The 22,105-nt window shown below is 39.4% G+C and overlaps 1 non-coding gene across 1 annotated transcript; it reads left to right on the top strand.

Moving 5' to 3' along the window:
- The first annotated feature begins 15,417 nt into the window (after positions 1 to 15,417).
- Positions 15,418 to 15,524, top strand: LOC127090285 (small nucleolar RNA R71). Its single transcript, XR_007791810.1, has one exon. It is a non-coding gene; the product is annotated as a small nucleolar RNA R71 (small nucleolar RNA).
- The last annotated feature ends 6,581 nt before the right edge of the window (positions 15,525 to 22,105 follow it).

Genomic DNA, 22,105 nt, shown 5'->3' with positions numbered 1-22,105 from the left:
CAAGTTTCTTTGAAGCCACCATCGGTAAATGGTCTTGCTTCCTTCCTACATCAAATTATTTCCCAGCAGCCATCGGTAAATGGTCTGGCTGAAGTTGATATCGGTAAATATCAAAGTTTTAACCATCGGTAAATGGTTTTGATTTTTCAGAAGTTTGCTTTCCCCAGCCGCCATCGGTAAATGGTCGTGCTGAAGTTGATATCGGTAAATATCAAGGTCCCAGTTTTAACCATCGGTAAATGGTTTTGATTTTTCAGAAGTTTGCTTTCCCCAGCCGCCATCGGTAAATGGTCGTGCTGAAGTTGATATCGGTAAATATCAAGGTTCCAGTTTTCCAACCATCGGTAAATGGTTTTGCTTTTCTGAAGTTGTCATGCAGTTGTCATCGGTAAATGACGTGGTTCTCTTTGTATTATATCCAGTCGGTGCAAATTTCTACGGTTCTTTCGTATTCAATCCCTGTTTACCCTGAAAGTCTGACAGCCACTGCTATCATCCGTTCGGGTTCCCAGCTGATTGAATAGGGGCAGATGTAGCACCTCAAATTTGCACCTATCATTGCATATACCATCTCATATTAGGTCATAGCATATCATGATACATTGCATAGCATTGCATTGTCCCCAGTTGCCTCAAGAGCAAGCAAGCAAGAATTAGGTCAAACTGATCAGGAGATCAGTCAACCAATCAAGCAAAGTGTGTTTCTCAAGGAATCAAGCCCTAGGGTTTGTCCAACAAGTTCACATGACTTGGAGGTCCATTTGAAGTGTTCAAATCAAGGGTTGAAGGCTCAGAGGTCATCAGTCCATGCACAGTCAGTCAGAAACCCTAGAAAAGTCAAAATTGGTCAACTGTGTTTGATTCTATGGTTTTGATGGATGGAAATGGTTTGAGAGAGTTTATTCATGTTCTAATAGGCCTCATGTATCATGGCAATCAACATCATCGAAGAATTTGAAGCCAATCAGAAAATTTCCCAAAATAGAAAGTGGACCTGTAATTTCAACTGCCGAAAATGGAAACTTCTTGATCCTCAACTTGCATCATGATACAAGCTTCAAATGAATTTTTGCCCAACATGAAAGTTGAAGATCTTGTTCTCCCATTTTCAAAAAGTCCAAGAACTCTCAAATCCCATGTGTGGTTGTCAAGATATGATCAATTCAATTTCAAAAATTTGTGAACTTCAAAGGGGCATATCTCTCAAACCATAAGGCCAAATTTGGTGGGGTTTTTTCCTACAAACCACATTTTTCCTCCTCTTTCCAAAAATGTAAACATCGTGTACCAAAACCTTGCCAATCAAAATGGCATTTTTTGACTTATTCCATTTAAAATCAAGTTTGACCAAACTTTGACTTTTTGATTCATTGATTTTTTTCACCATTTTGCCAATTGGGATTCCTTCTAAATGTCATTTGCAACATGTCTCAAGTCAAAATTTGTGCTCATAATATCATCTTACCACCATTTTGGCCAAGGATGCAAAATTGGTAACTTTGGCAAATGACTTCATTAAGCAAAGGCAAGAGTAACAATTCTTCAGCAGACCAAAAACAGCAAATTGGATAGTCATTTTGCAGCTGGCCAAGGCCCAAATCGTGCAAGGCATACCCTCCATTTCCTTATGACCAAAATTAGCAATTTGCAATTGGTTTCATTTTAAACTAAACCAGATTACTATTGGATTAAGGGACCTTAAACAGACCTTTATAAGGTCATTTTCTGCAATTCAGAACCCTAAGGTAGCAGCTGCAGATCACAGAAACTTCCATTCTCCCACTTTTGCATCTTGGACATTTTGCATTTTCCTGCTTAACATTTTCAAAAACCCTCGAATCCTTTTCATGGTTCCATCATTTGCACAACATTTGGAAGCACTGTGAAGCACTAAATCCCTGCTGGAAGTTCCACCTCTTGACTGTTTTCACCAAGCATCAACCATGGCAGAAACTGATTCAAGCTAGCTCGTGCATCTTTGAGTCGAGATAGCTTCATCATCCATCATTTCAAGGCATTGTGAATACCTGTTTCAAGCCAAAGGAGCCAAAACTTCATTGCAACTCAGCTGTGCTTCAAACATGGTATTTTTTCGAATCCTTTATTCTTCAAAGTTATGCCATGTTTAATGAAGATCTTTGAATGCTGGTTCATTTAAACTATGCCTTGTTTGAAATGATTAAGAGACGTGTGAGAAATCTGCATTTACATCTTCATGTTCAAACTTGTCTCCATTGATTTCTTTTGTGTGAGCTTGCTTTAATGTTTTGATTACTGGATATGTGATGCTTATTGTTGATAGATGCTATTGCCATGTTTAATTTGGATTTCTGGGCGATTCGATTTTGCTCATGTTTGAATGATGGTGATGATACCCTGTTTGAATCCTGCATGTCTGCCCAGTTTTATCCATGAATATGTTGGTCTTATTGTTATTCAGATGTTGCATGAACCATACCATGTCATTATGTGATGCTTGTTTGAATGTTGGTCTGTTGATGTTGGATGATGAACATGAAATGCCCAGCTGCATAAACCCTTGTGATAAACCCTAGTTGCCCAGAATCATGAGCTTCGATTGGCTGATTGTTGTTGTTTTCTTGCCTGTGTACTGTTACATTGGAAGCTAGCCAATTAGAATATTTCGCTTGGCCATTCAAAACGCAGAGTTTAGTTAAATGATGCGCTGAATTACAATTATGCCACTGTTGACCATTGTTTGACCCTTACACCATGTTATGTGATCATGTCTTATTACAATTATTCACTCATCTTCTAAAATCCATTTTTCACTCAAATTAAATCCAAAAATTATGAAACTTTTTCCATCATGTTCACAAGCATGTCCTCTATTTTATCATGAATTTTATTAATTTTTTGCTTGGCTGGATATTATTTGGCTCTAGGGTTTGTGAAATGTGACAAAAATTGATACCTCTTGCCATTTCTTTTGTGAAATAATGATGATGCATCCTTTGGTCTTGAAATTTTTTGTGGCGAAACTAGACACATTCACCTTCATTTTGGTATAAAGTTTGTGCATTTATCATATGTGGTGTGTGAGCTTTGATTTTTTGAAGTTAAGTGTTACATTTAGTGCTACATGAATGATATGCATTTTCTTGATTTTGTTTGACATGCTTCCTTGCATCCAAATGACCCAAATTTTGCACGATCCCTCCCTTACATGTCTAGTTCATGTGTGATTTTTCCTGGAATTGATTGTGCTGTTTTCCATTTATTTGAGAATTTTCTTCCCTGCCTAGTCAAATGTTGACTTTTTGTGCTACATGTTGCCAAATCCTTTGGGAAATTCTCATATCTTATTGTATGATCATGAAATTTCATATGTGATAACTAGACATCTTAAGCTTTGCATTGGTGTTAATTTCATTCATTTCTCATCTGTTTTCAAATTGATATGATTTTTTGAAGTTGACCCATGTTTGTTGACTTTCATTGTGCTTACTTGAAATTATGTTGACTTCTTGATTTTAATTGACTGCCTTCCTCTCATCCAAATGCCATGAAATTTTACATGTCTACCATGTTAGATGTTAGGATTGAGTGTGATTTATTTGATGATTTTTGAGATTGTTTGAGTTGACTTTTGAATGAGGTCTTGCTGTTGACCTTTTGTATGCTTCCTTTGCCATGCTTTGCTTTCTTTTGTATATGAAATGACAATGATGCATGATTTGATTGTGGGCCCAATTGTGATAGCTTCTCAAATGTTTGACTTTGGTTTTGGTTGACTTTTATTTGCTGCCTTGACTTTTTTCTTTCATCCTTGACCCTAGGCTAGTCCTAGTGGTCTTTTGAGCTTACAATTGAGTTCCTGTTTCAGGTTGAACATCAAGTGGCCATTGAGATCACTTTCATTTGTTTGAGCTTGCTTGTTTACATATGAGCTAACCTTTGTTTTGTAGGTTTGACTCATGTGTTTGAGTCTTGTGCCATGCACTTTGGTCCTTCTGTGGTTGACTGTTTGCCAATTTCTTTTGATTTAAACTTTTGAACTGTTTGCTGATTGTTTTGACTCTTTCAGGTACCCTTAGTTGCTTAAGTTCTCTGAACTTGCTTTGCTTTGCTTTTTAGCAACTTGCTTGAGGTATAATCTCTTTTACTTCATGTAGTCTGGAGACCCGGCCCGTTATTTGGCCGGGCAAACTGTCTGAAGTCCTCCTTAAGAGGCCATGCTTGTGTGTGTTTAAAATTGTCCCAAGCAGGAAAAGTCCTTCAAGTAAGGCAATTGGTGGAAGGTAGGGATATGCAATCTATCCCCCACTACTCTTGTTGTGTCATCCCTCTGCTCACACTGCTGTGTGTTGATGCATTGGGATACAAACCCAAGATCTTGTACAAAGTGTACAGTGTCAGAGTCTTCGAGTATAGAAGGGTTCCCACTTTCTGGACCCATGCTCATTTGTCTATTAGCTCTCCCTGGCCAGGGATAAGAGCAATGAGGCACACCCCTCATCTCCTTTCATCTGCTTCACCTTAGCCCCTCAATGGCAAGGTTAAGAGCACACTTCACCCCATTCCAGAGGTTTGTTTGTTGAGGTTGATATGACCCCTCAACTAAAACCTAACCCTTGTGTGAGCCTCTTGTGTGTATATAGTGTGTGCTATCTGTGATTGTGATTGCTTTGCTTCTTAGGCTAGCTTAGACTTGCTTCCTGTGCAAGTTAGGTTTAGTTTAGACTAATCCTTGTTTGCTTTCGCCCTCGTTGCGATCCTTTCTCTCGCCCTCGTTGCGATCGAGACGTTTCCTTTCTCTCGCCCTCGTTGTGATCGAGCCTTTTCCTTTCTCTCGCCCTCGTTGCGATCGAGCCTTTTCCTTTCTCTCGCCCTCGTTGCGATCGAGCCTTTTCTCTTTCTCTTGCCCTAGTTGCAATCGAGACCTTTATCCCTGCCTGCCGAACTACGGCAACTCTGATTCTCATGTTCAGATGAGATACGTAGGCACGAGACGCGATGTCTTGCCGAGTTTGACTAACAACTAACACTAATTCTCTTCTCTCGCCCTCGTTGCGATTGAGACCTTCTCTTCTCTCGCCCTCGTTGCGATTGAGACCTCCCCTTTCTCTTGCCCTAGTTGCAATCGAGACTTTGCTTCTTCCTGTGTCTGCTTAGGATAGGTTGGCCCTTGTGCCATTTAGCTAGAAACCTTAACTTAGGGTTGACTTTGCATGACAACATCTAGGCTCGAGTCGTAGTCTCCCTAGTGTTGTGTCTCCCTCTGTTATCTGGTTAGGCTAGATTCTTGTCCCTGCGTAGGGGAACTACATCGCCCTGATCTTCATACCAGATGAAGTATGTAGGCAGGAGATTGAGCTGATCTCTCCGGGCGCCCTTTTCCTTTATCGCCCTTTTTTCTTTTTCACCCCTTTGTGTCTTAACCACCCTTGTGTGTGTTCTGGTTGGAGTCCGACGTAAGTCCAGCGATTGGCAGTTGGTTTCCTGTGCGTGTTTGTTGGTTCGGATGCTGATGTAAGTCCAGTGATTGGCATTCAGGCTCCACGTTTGCCTCTGTGTGTTTTCTGGTTCGGATGCTGATGTAAGTCCAACGATTGGCATTCAGGCTCCACGTTCGCCTGTGTTTGTGTTTGTTTGTGTGCGTGTCAGCCGAGCTACGAATGCTCTGATTCTTCTCTCGTCCGAGAAGATACGTATGCATAGGATGCGATATCCTAGCGAGCATGTTTTTGTCTCCCCAGTCCGAACTACTTCGACTCTGATGTCTATGCCTGATAGACTAAGTAGGCCCAGGATACGATGTCCTGCCGAGTCAGTTTCAATCAGTTTCTTGTGTCTCTTTTCAGCCAGTGTGTGTGAGTTTGAGCAGTGTTTTAGCAACCAATTTTCCTTCCTTTTGTGCGTGGATCCCGTAGAGTACTACGGATGCGTAGGGGGCCTAATACCTTCCCTTCGCATAACCGACTCCCGAACCCATCCTCTTTGGTCGCGAGACCATGTTCTTTCCTAGGTTTACTTCGAGCGTTTCCTTTCCCTCTTTTGGGATAAATAACGCACGGTGGCGGCTCTGTTGTTTCTTTCTTTTCCCGCCGGTTTTTCGCGTAATGCGACAACCTCTCACAAACTGCTAAAGGCATTAGGCTCACACTAGCTCCTAAGTCTAGAAAAGCTTTTTCGATGACATGATTACCCAAAAGGCAAGGAATGGAGAAATTTCCAGGATCTTTATCTTTCTTCGCTAATTTGTCCTCGGAAATAGCATTACATTCCAAAGGCTTCGGATCGTCAAGTCTATGTTTGTTGGTAAGGATGTCTTTGAGAAACTTTGCATAAGAAGGTATTTGGTTGATGGCTTCTGTGAAAGGGATTTCTACATGAAGTTTTTCTATAACTTTAATAAATTTTTGATACTGTTTATTGATCTGGGTTTGTTTGAGTCTTTGCGGATATGGTATAGGTGGTTTATATGGCGGGGGTGGTACGTAAGTTTTGTCTTTAGGTTCTACTCCTTTTTCTCGACCTTCCTGGTTTTCAGATTCCTCTGGTTCCTTTACTTCGTCCGGGGGCTTGGTACATTCCTTAGAAGTTTCGGGTTCACTCAATCTAGGGTTTTGTGGCTCATCATAAGCGTTCCTACTTCGTAGGGTAATGGCATTGGCTTGTCCTCTCGGATTTTGTTGAGGTTGTTCAGGGAATTGTCCTCCAGGTGTAGTCTGAGGGGCTTGGTTTAAAGCTACCTGAGAGATCTGGGTTTCAAGCATCTTAGTATGAGTAACTATTTGGTCAACCTTGGTTCCTAACTGAGTAATCAATTCGTTAACATGAATGTTCTGGTTCATGAACTCCTTGTTTTGTTGGGTTTGAGCGATGATAAAATTTTCCATAATTTTCTCAAGGCTCGGCTTTGGTGGCACAGGTTGCATAGGTTGGTTTGATTTGGGGGCTTGATAACTAGGTCTCGGAGGTGCATTATTTTGGATTGGGTTATTGTTTTTATAGGAGAAGTTCGGGTGATTCCTCCATCCAGGGTTATAGGTATTCGAATATGGGTTCCCTTGGGTGTAGTTCACTTGCTCAGAGCGGGTTTCGTTTAATAGACTGCATTCTGCAGATTGGTGTCCTTTGGTCCCACATATCTCACAATCCGACGAAACTGCGGCTACAGTATTCGGGTTTATGCACATATGCTCGACCTTAAGGGCTAATGCGTCCATTTTAACTTGCATCATGTCTATATGTAGGTGTTTAATTGGCTGCATTATATGGTAAAACACTAGCTGGTTACAAATGTCTTGACTGATGTCATGACATAGTATGTATGTGTGACTACATTGTAGGTTAGAATATCTAACTGTACTCTGATGTCTTGACTGATGTCATGACACACTTGAGTAGTTACTGCAGGATTAGCTAACACAGGATTTATTGAATGTCAAACTGGATGCTGTGACATTCATACCTGTCAACAGATACTAAGAAATAGAACAGCTGGTGTTCTGTTAGAACTTAGTATTTATTTCCAGTCTGGTTATCAAGGAAAGACCAGACCTGGCATAAGGCCTACTGACTGAATGTCAAATTGGATGTTATGACATTCATCACTGACAACAGCTACTGAACATTAGACAGAGTGGTGTTCTACTATACTTCAGCATGTAACTTAGTTTGTTCTTCAAGAGAATAACAGAACTAACTTAAGGCCAAATGTGTAAATGTTAAGTTGGACACTTTAACATTTATTAATGTAAGCTGTTACTGTAGTATGGTCATTTTGATCATGTACAGGTCAGCAAAATTGTACAGTCTGTTTTCTGGAAAAACAGACTCAGCATATGGACCTTGATGTCGAGCTGAATGTCGTGACATTCATTCCTGACAGCATATGCTATATTGTAGGTTGTTCAGTTTTCTGTTTCAGCTTTTCTTGGGCTATTCTTCAGGAAGTCAACAGCTTAGAGAAAAACCAGGAAACCAACAACCAAATTACATTTAATGAACCTAACAAATAGCCTATTTGTTAGTAACCTAAATGTTGAATTTATGGGAACTCGTGTGACCTTAAATTCAGGAGAATACAGATGCAAAAGCCCAGGGACTGCAATATAAAAAGGAAGGCGTTCCTTCATTCAGTTTCGGGGATTTTGAGGCGTGAAGATTTTATGTGTCCATCATACTTCACTGCTGTATTTTTGTGAGTCTTGTATTAGACGTAACTTGTAAGCCAAGCCATTATCAAGTAGATGATTGCTGTGGCATAGGGTGTTCATTGAGTTGTAAGTGTTGTGTCGCTCAAAGCTTTTAAGCGCGAGTGCTGTGTATCTTGATTAAAGCTGTGAAGCACAATCAAGAGTTGTTTGAAGTGTGACTTCAACTTGTCTTTAATATTGTTTAAAGATAGTAATCACTGAGGTGATTGAGGGGGAGTGAGTAGGAACTCTGATCTTAGTGTAAGATTGAAATTGCATTGGGTAGGGATTAAGTGATAAGTTGTAAACGGGTGAGTTTAGCTTTGAATTGATACTACTAATAGTGGATTTCCTCCCTGGCTTGGTAGCCTCCAGATGTAGGTCATGTTGGACTGAACTGGGTAAACAATTACTTGTGTTATTTACTGCACTTACTTTTAAGTTCTGTATAATTCCTGTCTGTGCAGAATTGGATGTCATAACAACCCGTGTGACATCCAAAGTCTGATAACTAGAATTTCAATTGGTATCAGAGCAGGCACCCTGCCTGTGAATTTCTGGGTGAGATCTAGGGAAGTTACTTTCTAGTACCATGGACAAGGATTTAGGACACTCAAACAGACCACCCATGTTGGATGGCTCTAATTATGATTACTGGAAGCCTCGTATGATAGCCTTCTTAAGGTCTCTAGACAGCAAAGTCTGGAGAGCTGTCAACAAAGGATGGGAACATCCAATGAGGACAGGTGAAGATGGAGTCAGTGTGCAGATTCCTGAAGAAGAGTGGGACAAGGAGCAAGAGGCATTAGCTCTTGGAAATTCCAAGGCCTTGAATGCATTGTTCAATGGAATCAGTAAGAACATCTTCAGGCTGGTACACCACTGTGAACTAGCTAAGGAAGTTTGGGATACCCTCAAGGTAACTCATGAAGGTACTTCCAAGGTGAAGATGTCCAAACTTCAGATGCTGACCACCAAGTTTGAAAATCTGAGGATGAAAGAGGATGAGACTATTCATGACTTTCACATGAATATTCTTGAAATTGCAAACACCTCTGGTGGACTAGGTGAGAAAATGGCTGAAGAGAAACTTGTAAGAAAGATTCTCAGGTCCTTGCCAAAGAGATTTGCTATGAAGGTCACAACCATAGAGGAGGCACAGGACATCTGCAATATGAAGGTGGATGAGCTCATTGGTTCTCTCCAAACCTTTGAAATGGGCTTGTGTGAGATTGCTGAAAAGAAGAACAAAAGCATAGCTTTTGTATCTAATGCTGAAGAGGAGTCAGAAGCAGGATATACTGAAGGTGATGAAAGTATATCAGAAGCCTTAGCCATGCTTGGGAGACAGTTCAACAAGCTCATAAAGAAAGTTGATCAACAGGGTAGAACTAATGTCAAGAACATCCCGTCTGACATAAAGAAAAGACCTACTTCTGAAGATAAGGTCAACCAAGGCAAGGGAATCCAGTGCCATGGATGTGAAGGATATGGTCATATTAAGACTGACTGCCCTACCTCCCTCATGAGGCAAAGGAAAGGGCTATCTGTCACCTGGTCAGAAGAAGACACTGAGAGTGAATCTGAAGGAGAATCTGCCAAACATGTCACTGCTATGACCAGTATCTGTACCTCATAAGATAACTCAAGTGGAGATGAGCTCACCTTGGATGAACTTGCTGCCTCATATAAAGAACTATGTGTTAAAAGTGCAGAAGTGTGTATCCAAGGAGAAAAACATAAGAAACTCATCAAAGAGCTAGAAGCTGAGAAACTAGAGCAGCTGAAAGTCATAGAGGGTCTGAAGGGTGAGATTTCTTTGTTGACCTCTAAGCTAAACCAAATGACCAAATCCATCAAAATGGTGAATAAGGGATCTGACACCTTGGAAGAGATCCTGAAGATAGGACAGAAGTCTGGAACCACTTCTGGTTTAGGCTTTGGGAAAAGATCCTCAGCTGAACGCAAACGCCCAAAGGGTAAAGTTCAGAAATCCAAAGGGGAGTCACATCCAATGTCTCAACATCGAGGAACCAGAATGAGCCATCATCAGAAAAAGAAGTTCAAAAGATGGAGATGTCATTACTGTGGTAGATTCGGTCACATAAAACCCTTCTGCTATAGGCTGCATGGTTACCCAAACCAGACCCCACAAGGTAGGCCTAAGAAGAAGGTGTCTATGCATAATGTCCCCATTAAGAAACAAACATGGGCGGCTAAGCAGACACCTCAGGCCAATCCTAAGCAGCAGGCATCTAAGCTTCACTTCTCTCCTGAGAATCAGCAGTGTGTTGCTAACCTTGCTCACACATATTCAAGGGCACATATCAGACAAGACTGGTACCTTGATAGTGGCTGCTCAAGGCATATGACTGGGATGAGCAATCTAGTGGTGAATCTACATCCTCCTACCACCAAGTTTGTAACATTTGGTGATGGAACTAAAAGAGAAGTCATTGGTGTTGGTAAGCTGGACTGTCCTGAAGCTCCAAAATTGAGTGGTGTACTGTTAGTAAAAGGACTAACTGTGAACCTCATAAGCATAAGCCAGCTATGTGACCAAGGATGCAAGGTGGAATTTAACAAGGGAGGATGTGTGGTGCTGAATGGGTGTGATCAAGAAGTAATGAGAGGAGACAGATCCAAAGATAATTGATATCTATGGGAATCTAAAGACTCTCTCAACCTTCCCAAGTGTCCTTTAGCCAAGGAAGATCAGGAAGGGAAGCTGGGACATGGAAGACTTGATCTCCTTCAGGTAAAAGGAATGAAGAAGAGCATTTCAAAGGGAGCTATGAGAAGAGTCTCATATCTGTCTTTAGATAAAAGGACAGACCGTGGAAAATGTCTGACAGAAAGTAATGAGCCATTCGCACCTACTGGTCATCATACAAATGATAGACAGAGGTATGTATTATTGTCATCTGCTGAAACTCAATACCTAGCTTGTGGTAGCAGGTGGTCATCCCTGGTATGGGGGAACCTGATGCAGACAGAGTACAATGTCACCCGGAATGTCATGACATTGTACGCTGCTAAGTGTGACAATAGTAAGGGCAAAGAGGGAATGCGTGCGTCTGAAAATTTATAGCAACTAATGAAATTAGTTAGCTTCTGTTTAGTAAAGCAAATTATTAAACAACAAATAGTGAGCTCTGAGTGGTCAAAATCTAATAGACCTCACTCTTGCGTCAAGCGTTTCACATTCCATCGCTTCTACTCCCATCTGTGCAAACCTTCTTCCAAAGAAACGATTCAACTCTCCTCCGAGACGTTAAGCATGTCGCACAATTCCGACTCAACCGCCTACACCACCATGTCTGATTCTCTCAGCACTGAGTCTTACTACCCTACCCGGGAGGATCCTGTTGTTGATGCAGCAACTTCGTCCCATGCAAGAAGACCTAAGGAAACGGTCTCCGGATTTTCATCAGAAATCGCTCTTGATGAACAAACAAGGGAAGGCTCGAGGTATGTGCATAACTCCATTGCAACTATCGTCACTCAGATACTATCTGGTAATCGGAATGTTCCTGGGGTTTCTGTTCCCTTGAACACTATCATTCCTGATATAGCTGCATGTCAAGATAAAGCTATAGTGTTGAGAAAGAATGTCACTGACAATGTTGAGCAACCAGAGGCTCATGAGGGGTCAAAAATTGAAAAACCCTCAGGCAAAGTGAGAGGTGAGAAGGCCAATGTTACTCAAGGTGTTGAGGACAACCCTAGAGCTGAAACGGTTAACGTGGAAGAGCTCTCTGACAATGAACTTTTGGCTTCAGTTGTCCCTAGGATAGCCAAGAGGGTTAGGACTAGGAGGGAGAAAAAGACTGTGGAGCAGAAGTCCCCCTCCAAGGAAGTTGATGAGACAAATCCTCACAAGCAACCAGGGACAAAGAGTGCACACAAGAGGAAAGGTTATGGACCTACAAAATCTTGGAGCAAAGAGGTGCCCAAGAAGTTGAAGACCAAGGTTGTGGTGGTGGAGTCTGAATCTGATGTCCCATGTGATGTCACAACATCCATGCCCAGGAAGAAGCCTTCTTCCAGCAGGCTGGCTGCCAGTGTCCCAGAAGTTCCTATTGACAATGTGTCCTTCCACTTTGCCTCCAGTGTTAACAGGTGGAAGTATGTATACCACAAGAGGCTGGCATTGGAGAGAGAACTGGCTCAGAATGCATTGGAGTGTAAGGAAATTGTGGATCTCATCAAAGACGCAGGACTGATGAGAACTGTGACTAAACTCCCTAAATGCTATGAGACCTTAGTGAAGGAGTTCATTGTTAATCTGTCTGAGGAGTGTGCTGATGGGAAATCCAGAGAATTTAGAAAGGTCTATGTGCGTGGCAAGTGCGTGACCTTTTCCCCCTCAGTGATAAATCTGTATTTGGGAAGAGCAGATGAAGTGCAACCAGAGCTTGAAGTGACTGACAACACTATCTGTCAAGTCATCACAGCAAAGCAAGTCCGGAAATGGCCTCTCAAAGGGAAGCTGGTGGCCAGTCAACTAAGTGTAAAGTATGCAATGTTACACAAAGTTGGAGCAGCCAACTGGGTACCCACAAATCACAAGTCAACTGTGTCTGTGATGTTAGGAAAGTTCATCTATGCAGTGGGAACCAAGGCAAAGGTGGACTATGGGACTTACATCTTTGAGCAGACCATGAAGCATGTTGGGAGTTTTAGTGTGAAGGGACCTATTGCCTTTCCGTCTCTCATATGTGGAATAGTGCTGAATCAATTTCCACACATCCTGACAGATAATAACTTTGTGAGAAGAAGAGAGAGTCCATTGGCGTTCAGCTACAAACTGTTTCTGGGCAAGCATGTCCCTGACATTGTCTTGACATCGGAAGAAACATCCAAAACTGGCAACCAACCAGACAAAGCTGTTGTTATTGCAGTTCTCAGAGAGACCTGCAAAGAGCTGGAGGCTAGAAAGCATGCTTTGGAAAAGCTCATCTTGCAATTGGAGACTTCTGCTGAGGACACGGATGGAGCTGATAGGCAAAGTTCTGAGGATGAGGAGGAGGCCAGCTCTGAAGAGGAGGCTGATGATGAGGCTGAGGCTTAAATACTTGTCTTTGTGTGTTTTCTGTCATTTGTGTAATTCTAATTACTATTTGTGGATCTGTAATTTAAAGTGTTGCTTTGGCAACATTTTTGACAAAAAGGGGGAGTGACAAGTGATACCCCAGGACAACAGAAGTTTACTGTGTTAAACTTTGTTAAAACAGGTTCTCATTCATGACAGATTGAAGTTTTCCTCTACTGCAGCTGTGTGATGAAGTGTGTATTTAGCTACTGCTTATATGCTGTTGTGTGTGAAGTTTTTATTTAACTTCCTCCCCTGCAGCTGCTGTGTGTTGAAGTTTAGATTTAACTTCTGTATGTGTGTGCTGTTGTGTGAAGTTTTTTTTAACTTCCATGTGTGTGAGTGTGCTGCCACTCTGAGTGTATTAGCTAGTATTATTTCCTGCTAGGTGTGTGATTCCACTGCTATGAACTCTGTTATGGGGATCAAAGTGTTTTAGCCAAAAATTTGCCAAAGGGGGAGTTTGCAGGTGTTTAATTGGCTGCATTATATGGTAAAATACTAGCTGGTTACAAATGTCTTGACTGATGTCATGACATAGTATGTATGTGTGACTACATTGTAGGTTAGAATATCTAACTGTACTCTGATGTCTTGACTGATGTCATGACACACTTGAGTAGTTACTGTAGGATTAGCTAACACAGGATTTATTGAATGTCAAACTGGATGCTGTGACATTCATACCTGTCAACAGATACTAAGAAATAGAACAGCTGGTGTTCTGTTAGAACTTAGTATTTATTTCCAGTCTGGTTATCAAGGAAAGACCAGACCTGGCATAAGGCCTACTGACTGAATGTCAAATTGGATGTTATGACATTCATCACTGACAGCAGCTACTGAACATTAGACAGAGTGGTGTTCTGCTATACTTCAGCATGTAACTTAGTTTGTTCTTCAAGAGAATAACAGAACTAACTTAAGGCCAAATGTGTAAATGTTAAGTTGGACACTTTAACATTTATTAATGTAAGCTGTTACTGTAGTATGGTCATTTTGATCATGTACAGGTCAGCAAAATTGTACAGTCTGTTTTCTGGAAAAACAGACTCAGCATATGGACCTTGATGTCGAGCTGAATGTCGTGACATTCATTCCTGACAGCATATGCTATATTGTAGGTTGTTCAGTTTTCTATTTCAGCTTTTCTTGGGCTATTCTTCAGGAAGTCAACAGCTTAGAGAAAAACCAGGAAACCAACAACCAAATTACATTTAATGAACCTAACAAATAGCCTATTTGTTAGTAACCTAAATGTTGAATTTATGGGAACTCGTGTGACCTTAAATTCAGGAGAATACAGGTGCAAAAGCCCAGGGACTGCAATATAAAAAGGAAGGCGTTCCTTCATTCAGTTTCGGGGATTTTGAGGCGTGAAGATTTTATGTGTCCATCATACTTCACTGCTGTATTTTTGTGAGTCTTGTATTAGACGTAACTTGTAAGCCAAGCCATTATCAAGTAGATGATTGTTGTGGCATAGGGTGTTCATTGAGTTGTAAGTGTTGTGTCGCTCAAAGCTTTTAAGCGTGAGTGCTGTGTATCTTGATTAAAGCTGTGAAGCACAATCAAGAGTTGTTTGAAGTGTGACTTCAACTTGTCTTTAATATTGTTTAAAGATAGTAATCACTGAGGTGATTGAGGGGGAGTGAGTAGGAACTCTGATCTTAGTGTAAGATTGAAATTGCATTGGGTAGGGATTAAGTGATAAGTTGTAAACGGGTGAGTTTAGCTTTGAATTGATACTACTAATAGTGGATTTCCTCCCTGGCTTGGTAGCCTCCAGATGTAGGTCATGTTGGACTGAACTGGGTAAACAATTACTTGTGTTATTTACTGCACTTACTTTTAAGTTCTGCATAATTCCTGTCTGTGCAGAATTGGATGTCATAACAACCCGTGTGACATCCAAAGTCTGATAACTAGAATTTCACTATAGAGCTTAGTTCATGCACTCCTCCTTGGGCTTCCTTCTTCTCAACCGTCGCTCGTTCGACTCCCCATGATTGATGGTTTTGAGCCATATCTTCGATGAGGGCACTAGCTTCAGGGTAAGGTTTGTTCATCAGAGCACCGCCTGCGGCAGCGCCGATGGTCATCTTTGTGTTATAGTGAAGTCCATTATAGAAGGTTTGAATGATAAACCAATTTTCTAAACCATGATGTGGGCATGCTCGTAACAACTCTTTATATCTCTCCCAAGCTTCGAACAACAATTCTCCTTGGTTCTGGGTAAATCTAGTTATATGGTTTCGAAGAACGGTGGTTTTACTCGGGGGAAAATATCTAGCAAGAAAAACTCTTCTAAGGTTATCCCAAGTCGTAATGGAATTGGGTGGAAGGGAATCTAACCATGATAGGGCTTTATCTCTGAGGGAAAAAGGAAATAATCTTAAAAGTATTGCCTCAGGAGAAGCTCCATTGGTTTTAAAAGTGTCTGCTAATTGAAGAAATATTTTTAAATGTTGGTTTGGGTTCTCAGTAGCGAGACCTGCGAATTGTCTCTGTTGCACTAGTTGCAACAGGGATGGTTTAAGTTCAAAATTATTAGCTGGAATGGTTGGGTTTACTATACTAGAACTAGGTTCTTCATTTGATGGTTGAGCGAAATCTTTAAGAGGTCTTTGGTTTTGATCTTCGGTCATAGCTCTCTTAATTCTATGAGAGAATAAACGTGCGCGAGCGTAACGTTCAGGTTCCGCCAGAGGGTATACTAAGCTTAAACTTCCGGTGCTGCGAGTTCTTCGCATTGACCGGCAGGAAATAGCCTAAGTCTAAACGATATAACAACAGGAAAATGAAATTTGACGAAATTGGTCCCTGACAACGGCGCCAAAAACTTGATGCGTGCTTTTCGCAAGTATACGAAGGCGTCAGAGTAATATAAAAGATTGTCGAATCCACAGAGACCAAGTGTCAATCTATCGTTATCTATTGTTATGGTGTTTATCAAAGGCAATCAAAATAGGTGTTTTTGGAGTGTGTAATGAAAAGTAAAGTGTTGAATAAAGATTAATTAATAAAGACAGGGTCGAATGTAATTCACGTAATCAATTAATAATCCAAGTACTTGCTAACAGAACTACTTATGGGCAATGTTTTCTACTTTGAAAAGAATTAATTTAACAGGAACTGTCGCTTTCGCGTATTCAGAACCGAGTTGTACTCCCTAATCAAACCCTTTTATTGTCACTTATAAAAAGGCGCGCATTGCGTTAGAGTAGTAAACCTATATTTAAGAAATATAGTATCTTGACTAAGTTGAAAAGTATTATAACCTGGATTTCTTAACCAAAAGAGGTTCTCACGAACCAGACTCTAAACTTATAAACGCGTCCGAAAATAGTTTTAAAATCTCTTTTCTTCTTAAGTTAAAAACTCATAATGAACTAAACAAAGCGCTTTCGTTGTTTTTGAAATAGTTAAAAACAATTAAGTTTAAATAGATGTTTGACGGCTTTCGATCTTACCCAACGGAATTGAAGTGCGGGAAAACTTAAGTTGAGAGTCAAAAGAGCCCTTAAGTGTTTCTACGAACAATTGTACAGATCATCGGTTCAATTACGATCCTTACATTCTAACCTTATAGATTTAGTAAGACATGGTAAAGTAAAAGTGCATTAATTTAAATAAAAGTAGTGCGAGTGCGGAAAGTAAATAAAAGTAATGCGAGTGCGAGGAAAGTAAATAAAAGTAGTGCGAGTGCGGAAAGTAAATAAAAGTAAAGCGAGTGCGAGGAAATAAATAATTTAAAGCGAGTGCGAGGTAATAAACAAAAGTAAAGCGAGTGCGAGGAAATAAATAATTTAAAGCGAGTGCGAGAAAATAAATAAGATAAAGACAAGTAATAAAAACCTGCTCCAATCGGAGGGTTGAATAAATTGCAAAGCGGAAATGAAAATGGCGGCAGGATTAACTTCCTTCCAAAGTGCTCCAAACTCGATTACAGACTCTATCACAGACTTGATTACACAATTGTGGTAACACTCCATTGCAAAGCGATTACCACTTTAAAATACTGAATATATGCCAAAGTGAAACAAAGTTGCTCTGAGTTTGCCTCTGTTCTAAGTTTGGATGTCTGTAAAAGTGATTTCGAGTTTCTATTTATAAGCAACTAAAAAGATGGAAATGACAAGGATGCCCTTCAACTTGAAAATGGGAGGGAAACCTTTTCCTCTTGTGGCGCCCGCCACAAGGCCAATCTGAGGCGCCTTAGTGGAAGTAGTGGGGAACGTGGCAGTTGAGGGAAGTTAAGCTTGGACATGTCATGACAGGGTCTATGGCGCCAGCCATGGGGTAAGCCACAAGTACAAAATGCTGAATTTTAGGGTTTTTAGCTCTTTTTCACTCCTTTTCTCGATCGGAGCTCCGATTAAAGTAAAAACCTGAAAACAAAGGAAAACATAGCAATAACACAACAAAATAACAATAAAACAACTAGAATGCATGTGAAATCGGAGTCGAAAATACGGTAAATTTCAGAGTTATCAGGAACACTAAAAGGTATGTTAGCTATCGACATTGATACTGCAATTTTAACTCAAATTAAATTATTGAATAAAAATCTAGCTGAAAGAAGTTTGAGTCAAGCTAATGTGAGTCAGGTACACATACTGAAATGTGATTTATGTGGAGAGGGACATGCAAACGGAATGTGCTCTTTGGAAGGGTTGAGTGAATAAGCTCAATTTACAAATTTCTAGAAAAATAATTCGTATTTTAACACCTACAATCTCATATGGAAGGATTACCCAAACTTTATATGGAGAAATAATCACAATACAAGTGCTAATCGAGGTGTTCAGCAAAGTCAACAGGCTCCAACCCAAAGAAAATATTAACCACTTGAGGAGACCCATAATAAATTCATCCAGGCCACTCATAGCAGTTTTGAACAGGTAAATAAACAGTAGGAAACAATGAGTAAGAACCATGGTGCATCTATAAAAAATTTGGAGATAAAAATTGGTCAGCTATCTATTTGGAGATCCAAAATTCTTATCAGTTGTTTCCATATGAATCACAACTTTGTCTCCACAATGACATTTTGGCATACACTACGAGCTTGTGTATACACTGGATTCACAACTTCCAAAGTTCTTCTACTTTAGAAATGAAGAACATTACTCGGACTTCATCCTTCGAAGAAAACAAAAAACAAGATGAAAACAAATATGAAAATGATGAACCAAGATGAAAACGATGAAAATGAAGATCTGCACAAAGATGAAAACAATAAACGAAGAAAAAACGATGAACCAAGATGAAAATGGTGAAAAACAAAGAAGTGAATTGGTAATAAGGAAGATGATGTACCTTTACCAACTCAACTACCACGTAGCTTAAATAAACATACGTTTGAGGAAAACAGACGGAGTTGACTCATATGCATCTATTAAAAAGTTAAAGGACCAAGGTGACACGAAAAAAATTGAGGGACCAATCTGAATCCAATGGTATAGTTAAGAGACCAAAAAGAGTATTTTGCCTTTTCTCTAAGCCCTAGTCGTTGCCTCTTTCACCAACATTATGTTTTCCACGTACTAATCCCAAACCCTTACTAACTTATTCTTATTAGAGCCCTAATCTCCTTAATTTGTGACTTCCAACCTTACCTTCACTTATTTTTCTATTCTCCAAAATGCCCCTCTCGTCTCTAATATTATTTCAATAACAACACTCATACTATTACCCTTTATTTCTACTATTTTCTACTTCTCCAATTAAATAAAATAGCTACTTTTAATTAGTTTAATAATAATAACTATCATTATTCTACTAATATTAATTCTATTATTTATTTAAATAACTAAAACTATACACTACCAATCCAAAGTATCAAATACTAATACTAACCATCCAAACATCACTCAATGCACATAGAAATTGATTTTATAAAAATAAATACACACACTTTCAATTAAAATAATTAATTAGAAAAATGGGGTGTTACAACTCTCCCCCACTTAAATAACTTTCGCCCTAAAAAACTACCTGAAAGAAACAGAGTCAGATACGACACTCTCATCTGCCTCTCCAGCTCCCAAGTTATGCTTCCATCAGCTGATCCTCCCCACACTACCTTCACCAATAAAATCTCCTTACCACACAACTGTTTCACTTTTGATTCTCTATCTACATGGGCAATGCCTACATAGTCAGGTTCTCTCTAACTAACACATTGTCCACTTAGATCACATGAGATGGATCTGGAATGTACCTCCTCAACTGAGACACATGAAACACATCATGAAGCTTAGAAAACGGCGGTGGCAAGGCAATCCGATAGGCCACCTCTCCTATCCTCTGCAAGATCTGATATGGAACAACAAAACGTGGCGTGAGCTTTCGATACTTCAATGCTCGACCAACACCAGTTACCAGAGTAACTCACAAAAATATATGGTCTCCCTCTTGGAACTCAAGTGATTTCCTCCTTTTATCATGGTAACTCTTTTGGTGACTCTGCGAAGCTTTCATCTTTTCTTGGATCATCTTGATCTTCTCAGAAGCTTGTTCCACAATCTCAGGTACAATCACCGCACTCTCACCTGATTCATACCAACACAAAGGTGTCCTACACCTCCTACCGTACAATGCCTCAAACGGGGTTATTCCAATACTTAAATGGAAATTGTTATTGTAAGTGAACCCAATCAATGGCAAGTATCTATCTCAAGCACCTCATTATTCTAGCACACATGCTTTCAATAGATCCTCCAAGGATTGAATAATCTTCTCTATATGATCGTATATCTACCGGTGATAAGCAGAATTGATGAAACTCTGTCATTGCATATTTTCTATCTAAGAAACAAATAAAAACATGTCGAAGATGATAAAATTTGGTGAATAATGGTCAAAGAACATATCAAAAATGACCAAGTATGAATAATTTGGGACTTAGAGAAATTTGGCTGAAAAAGGAGCAAAAGCGAGCAAGCCACTAGAATAATCATGCGTTGAAGCACGTGCATGATAGATAGGAGGAAAAGTGGTTTCACACGCGTGGAGGGTCTTCCAACGCATGCGAAAGTGACTTATCTAGAGGGGGTGAATAGATCCCAAGTTAAAAATACTTTACAAAAACTATTTTGAAAATTTTAACGGCTAATGGAAGTGACCCGGATCAAATCGTCTAGACCAAACCGCTATCGAAAATCCTGGATATGCACATATAGAATCAAGTTAAGATAATGAGAACAAACTGATCAAAATACTTTTAACCACAATCACTTGAATGTTATACTAATAGTAAAGTCTATTTCGAATTATCAAATACACAAAAACGCAATTGAGACAAATTATCGAACACCTTGTGTGCAATCACTTTTATTTAAAATTTTGTATGGTTTTGTTGATTTGCAAATCCAACCACAATCTAATAGATTGTGATCAACTCAACAAAACCTTTTTCACAAGGTTATCAAAAAGTTTAACTAAACGTATTGATCGCACAATCGATGAATTCAGGAAAATGCAAATGAAAAGCAAAAGATATATATATATATATATATATATATATATATATATATATATATATATATATATATATATATATATATATATATATATATATATATATATATATATATATATATATATATATATATATATATATAGAGAGAGAGAGAGAGAGAGAGAGAGAGAGAGAGAGAGTATACAAAGGTTTGTTTAGGCAGTTCCTCGATCGACCTTGCTATAGGTACGTCTGCCCTTAATCCGAACTCGAATTGAGATAGTGAAAATTAACCTTACTTTGCAAAAGTCGTTTACAAGAGAAATATAGTAATTCAACCCTACAAGCTCTATATTTGATGTTGATTCTAACACTTTCTCTTCCATTCATCTAAGCTTCATCAAGTCACTCAACAATACCAATTTGATTCATCATCTCACGTTACTCCTTTACAAACAACCCTGGTTCTTCAAAGCTTTCACGATTGAATCCAAATTGTGAGTTGTTGTAACCCAAGATTTACCATGATGATCCACCGTCTCACGCTACTCATTTGCAAAAACAAAACCCATGTTTTTCAAAGCTTCCACTCGATCGAATCCAACTTGCATACTCTTGTCTAAAACCTTCAAATCCCCAATTGATCTTGAAGGAAAACCCCAACTTGGTTTTCTTATTTGAACCCCTCAAAGATCCTCAACCTAATTTACAATTCAACAACCTAAATTGGACGTTATCAACACTAATTCTAGATGACACTCAAACAAAAAATAATTATGTGTAGTTTATTTATGTGTATGCATATAGCATAGCTTGAAGATGAAGAGAACTCTTTGATATTCATGGTTTTGTGTATGGTTTTCTCAAAACCACTAAAAAGAAATGATGCATGTATGAAGTATATATATGTGTGCAAGAATGAAGTAAAAGGAATGCAAGAGGTTTAGAAAAAATACAAAATTTTCAAGATTTTTAATGCATCTGTAGACCTTTGTAAGTCATGTGTTGACACATTCAATGCATGTGTGGATTCATACATGCGACACATCAAACAAAAGCAACAGACTTTAAAAATGACATGCATGTGTTGACTCATAACTTGTATGTGTCGACTCATAAAAGATTTTTTCTTATATGTGTCGACCTAAAATGCTCTATGTGTCAACACATCAAACAGAAGCCACAACCTTTAAAAATGATCCACATGTGTCGACTCATAACATGTATGTGTCAATGCATAAACCTGTTTTTCACATGAAAACTTGTTTTTAATGCATGAACTCTTTTCTAAACCATTCATAAGTTTCTTAATACTAAGATGCACATTTAGACTCAGAGAATATCGTCCAATATACATAAATGTTAAACTGTCCTAGTTTT

Source organism: Lathyrus oleraceus, chromosome 5 (genome assembly GCF_024323335.1).
Source record: "Lathyrus oleraceus cultivar Zhongwan6 chromosome 5, CAAS_Psat_ZW6_1.0, whole genome shotgun sequence".
NCBI lineage: Eukaryota > Viridiplantae > Streptophyta > Magnoliopsida > Fabales > Fabaceae > Lathyrus > Lathyrus oleraceus.
Note: the sequence above shows the minus strand (reverse complement) of the source record. Positions and strands in the feature narration are given on the sequence as shown.